Source organism: Trichechus manatus, unplaced genomic scaffold, assembly GCF_000243295.1.
Source record: "Trichechus manatus latirostris isolate Lorelei unplaced genomic scaffold, TriManLat1.0 scaffold00285, whole genome shotgun sequence".
In the NCBI taxonomy this organism is placed as follows: domain Eukaryota; kingdom Metazoa; phylum Chordata; class Mammalia; order Sirenia; family Trichechidae; genus Trichechus; species Trichechus manatus.
In genome coordinates this window covers 872,278-877,943 of record NW_004444221.1, presented here as the reverse complement: position 1 = coordinate 877,943, position 5,666 = coordinate 872,278, and positions in this window count along the sequence as shown.

Sequence of the window (5,666 nt, the reverse complement as noted above, 5' to 3'; positions counted from 1 at the left end):
ATACAATCAAACACTTTGAGGGACAGAGTAGCAGAGGTAGGGGTCTGGGGACCATGCTTTCAGGGGACATCTATGTCAATTGGCATAACAAAGCTTATTTAGAAAATGTTCTGCATCCTACTTTGGTGAGTGGCGTCTGGGGTGTTAAAAGCTTGCAAGCGGCCATCTAAGATGCATCAGTTGGTCCCAACCACCTGGAATAAAGGAGAATGAAAAACACCAAAGACACAAGGAAACTGTTAGCCCAAGAGACAGAAAGGGCCACATAAACCAGAGAGTTTATCAGCCTGAGACCAGAAGAACTAGATGGTGCCAGCTACCACCAATGACCGCCCTGATAGGGAACACAACAGAGAGTCCTGAATGGAGTAGGAGAAAGGTGGGGTGCAGAACTGAATTTCTAGGAAGAAGACCAGACTTAATGGTCTGACGGAGACTGGAGGAACCCCAGCAAGCATGGCCCCTGAATTTTCTATCAGCCCAGAAGTAAAACAATTTCCAAGGCCACCTCTTCAGACAGGGATTGGACTGGACTGTGGGACATAAAGTGATACTCATGAGGAGTGTGCCTCTTAGCTCAGGTAGGTACAAGAGACTAAATGGGAAGCTTCTGTCTGGAGGTAAAATGGCAGTGCAGAGAGGTTTAGGGACTGGTTGAATGGACATGGGGAATCAGGGTTGGAAAGGAGGAGTGTGGTGTCACAGTATGGGGAGAGCAATTAGAGTCACGTAACAGTGTATGTACGAATTTTTGTATGGGGAAAAATAAAAAAAAATTATTGTTAGATTTAATTAAAGGGATTTTAATTTTTTTGAAATACTTGTAGCTTTTGTTTGGAGGCAAGTAATCTATTTCAGATTCCCAAGCCTTTTGTTATGCAAAAATCTTTTATAATTAATGAAAATTTAAATAAATTTATGTGAAGAAGTGAAGCATAATAAATGATACTCAAGATAAAATGAGGTGATTTAAAAAGATGAAAACCTAAATCATTTGGAAGAAGACAATTGTAATTATAATTGACACCTGACAAAATTCAATTTGTTTAATGAATCAGCAGTGAAAACCAGAGCTACATAACAAGGTATTCATTCTGATTTAGAGGCATGGGTAAACATTTGTAAGGGTCTATATCTGTTACGGTACCAACACAGATTAAAAAGCCAACAGAGTACTTCATTTTATGGTCCCTTGTCCTTCCATATAAATTGGTTGATTAGTTTTTCCATCTCTGCAAAAAAAAAAAAAAAAAAAGCTGTTGGAATTTTGATGGGGATTGTGTTGAATTTATAGATTTCTTTGGGTAGTATTTAGATCTTAAGTATATTGAGCCTTCCAATCTATGAACATGGGAAGTCTTTCATTTATTCAGGTCTTTGCCAGTTTTTTCAGTAATGTTTTATAGTTTTCCGTGTACAAGTCTTTCAGCTTCCTGGTTATTATTTCTAGATACTTTATTCTTTTGGATGCGATTGTCAATGGTAATGTTTCATTAATTTCCTTTTCAGCTTGCTCTTGCTGGCTGTCTTCAGTTGCTGAACTATCACCAGCATGTGTGTGAAATATCTTGGTACTAAGAAGCACAAAGTTTGCTGGTGGTGGGGGTCTTTTATAGTGTGCTGGCCACATAGGCTAATTTTTACTATAACTATCAAAACCCCTGGGCCCCAACAAACCAGGTGAAAATCATAAATCAAATTATTATTACTAAACAATGCTGACAGGCTGGTCAAAGCCTTTTTATAATGAATTTATTCTTCTTCTGGATTAGTTGATTTATATCTTTTACACTAGTGATAAGTAGGCAAATCAATGATACAAAAATGATTGTTAGTTGTAACTGAGTGGGTGTGAGTATAGAGCATTCTATAACTCATGCATGTGTTTTTTTTTATTTTTTTTATCAGCTTAACATTTCTCTTACCACTTTTGTGTGCTATAATTTGGATTCTGTGGTAAATTTGAGCTGATGGATTTAAAGCTATAATTAACTGATCATTGATTAAGACTAAGTCCTCTTCAGAATAATTATCTTCCACTAGAGTCAGGTGCTGAGGAGGTTTTAACTTAATTTCAAGTACATTTGATCACCTACATCTTTATTATTGTAGGTCTTATTGACCTCACCAATAATGTTGCTATTGCAGCAAATTGCAGTGTGATTATAGATATAAGAAATATCATCATAAAACAAATAATAAATTATGACTGTAGTATTCCTTACCCCTTCACAGCAGATATGACCCATTCCTCTCATCTATTGTTTGTTGTTGTTAGCTGTTGTTGAGTTGGCCCCTGACTCATGGTGACCCCCATGCACAATGGAAGGAAATGCTTCCTGGTCCTGAACCATTCCCATGGTCAGTTGCGTATCAGACCTTTGCGATCCATAGGATTTTCATTGGCTGATTTTCACAAGTTGATCACCAGGCCTTTCTTCCTAGTCTGTCTTAGTCTGGAAGCTTTGCTGAAACCTATTCAACGTCATAGCAACACACAAGCCTCTGCTGAAGATGAGTGATGGCTGTGTATGAAGTGTATTGGCCAGGAATCAAATTGAGTCTCCTGCATGGAAGGCAAGAATTCTACCACTGAACCACTAATGCCTCTATTATTGGATTGTTATTGTTGTTTTGTGCCATCACGTCAATTCTGATTCACAGAGACCCTATAGGACAGAGCAGAACTGGGATATGAATTAAAGGCCATATCTGGGTGAGTTTGAAATTCCAAGTGTTCCATAACCAAATACCTTCTTTCATCTCACAACACTAAACTGAAATGGGTTCTTATTGAGAGGGATCTTTTAAGGTGGCCCACTGACTTCTTATTAGGAGTATTCGAGTAAAATTTAATATATTTCCTATCCCTACAAGTTGTGCAATGCCCACTGTTATATTCGTGATGACATAGCGGTTAATGAGCACCAGTGTAAATTACATTCCCCACTGAGAAACTCTTATAAATTGGAGGATCCAAATGTTTGCCATAAATGGACTCTGTAAACCCTGGTGGCATAGTGGTTAAGTGTTACGGCTGCTAGCCAAAAGGTCGGCCATTCAAATCCACAAGGAAACTCTATGGGGCAGTTCTACTCTGTCCTGTAGGGTCACTATGAGTCGGGATCGATTCTATGGCAATGGGTTTGGCTTGGGTTATATCTCAGCAGTAAGTACAGCAGGTAAGTGGGGCTGACTAGCTATTTCTGCTTCCATTTGAAATAATATATCTAAAACCCTACTTGGGTTGGCGTATGAGTTCTTTCCCATCATTGTGTTATAGCATGTTGTCTTAAAGTTTGCTCCATTTGAAAGTCCTATTTAGTTAAAGCCACATTATCATACAATAGCATCTTTTGCCTTCTTCCTGAAATAGGATATCCTTAAGTCATCCTATTCTTTAAGAAGCTCTTTTTCCTCTGTGTGTCTCTCTTCATTAAGGCAAATTCTGTTTGTTCGAATATTCTCAGGCCTGATCCTATTTCCCCTAAAGCTATCTTTGATCTGCTAAACAAAACAAAACAACCAAATCTGTTGCCTTCGAGTTGATTCTGGCTCATAGTGACCCTATAGGACAGAGTAGAACTGCCCCATAGAGTTTCCAAGAAGCAGCTGGTGGATTTGAACTGTTGACCTTCTGGTTAGTAGCCGATCTCTTAACCACTGCACCACTAGGGCCCCTTTTGATCTGCTAGGCCAAAGTTATTTTATCATCACATATATTGTTACCACTTGCAATTGAGAGGCATTTTTATACCAAAAAATGTTTTGTTCCCGAGGACAAAGTTACACAGGTAGTGGCTACTCCTAAATCTACCTTTGTTTGTGTGTCAGTTCCCATAGGCGAACTCTCCAGGTTTCTGGTGTTGCAGAATCCAGTATATGAGCCCACCATGGGATCCGTCCATCTCAATAACCAATATTTTTTTTTTTTCTATTTTCCTTTAAAGCTTTTCATCCACAAAAACAGAGTAAAAACTGTTTTGGCACGTAACATTATGACATGGCAGGCAAGCTGCAGAAGCTTCCTATCTTGATAACCTAGTCGGAAGGTTGACAGTTTAAATGCGCCCAAAGGCACCTTGGGCGACAGGCCTGGTGATATGCTTCCCAAAGGTCACAGCCTTGAAAACGCTGCTCTGCACACATGGGCTCACTGTGAGTCGGAATCGATTCAATGGCAACTAACAACAATTTTTCTTAATATTTCATCATCCAATTTATAGGTGCACAGTGATTTTCAACTCCATTACAGAGCTGGGTATTTAAGGGTTGATCTGGGGGAAGAAATTTCTGTAGATAACATCCGCATATGGATCCCTGATAGTGATGTAACCTGTAAAATGAGAGCCCAAAGACAGAGCTACATTAACGCTGTTTCATTTAACCACCATAAGGATTTCTGTTGTTTCCAACATATGCCCTAAGTCACCTCCATAACCGTGGTGCTCAGGCTTCCTGCCTCCCAGGTCATGGCAGTTTGTTTTAGTAATGGTGGAGGCTTTGGCAGACAGTGCTTCAGCCTTATGGGCATCTGAATGAAAGATTAGGGAGAAAATTATTCCTTTGTTCTAAGCCTCTTTAGAGCCACCGAAGCTGTGTCTGATTTTCTCTTCTGAAGAATTCATTTGTTAGCTCCTTTAGCCTCAGCAATTATTTCATTTTCTTTCCATTTATCACTTTAAATCAAACTTTCCTTCCACAAGTAATCATATCAGGTCTGGCTACGGAGCTGGTCCATATTTCTGGAATATAAAACACCACAATAATTTTATTTTTCTGAATTTAGCATCTGATCTTGGGAAGGCAACATTATTATGAGAGGGGACTGGTCACTTGATTAAGTTCAGAGCATACATGTCTAAGAGCAATTAGTGACTACAGCTTAGCTGCCTATTAATCAGAGCGGCAATACAATGTTTTAAAATAAATATAGCAAAGTAGTATAGTAAATATAGCTTTTTTAGAGGTGAGGGTTTTCCCCTCTCTCCCTTTCTCCCTCTCTCAATTCCTCCTTCCTTACCTTTCTTCCTTCTTAAAAAGTACCCAGCCAAATTTGTGACGATGTTAGCAAAATCACAGAAAGTTTTTCTGGTAATTATTCTGGTAAGATGTAGATTACATTAGCATACAACCTATGCAAGTGAAGATGAACACAAATGAATTCCTGCAAGTAGGTAGACCCCTGAAAAAAAGTAATTACCTTAAAATTTTAAAAATAATTTATTGAGGTGAAATTCATATAACATAAAATTCATTTTTAAATGAACAATTCATTGGCATTTAGTACAACCATTATGTTGTACAACCACCACCTCTATCTAATTCCAAAATATTTCCATGGCTCCTACGTAATACCCTTCAACCGTTAGCAGTTTTTCCCCATTTCTCCCCGTCCCCCTCCAGCCCTTTGCAACCACCAATCTTCATTTTGTCTCTAAGGTTTTATCTATTCTGTATATTTCATATAAATGGAAGAATACAATATTGACAGTTTGCATCTGGCTTCTTTCATGTAACAATGTTTTTGAGATGAAACCATGTTGTAGCATATATCAGTACTTCATTTCTTTTTATGGCTGAATAATATTCCATTGTATGCATATATCACAACCTGTTTATCCATTTATCAGTTGATGGACATTTGGGTTGTTTCCGTTAGTTAT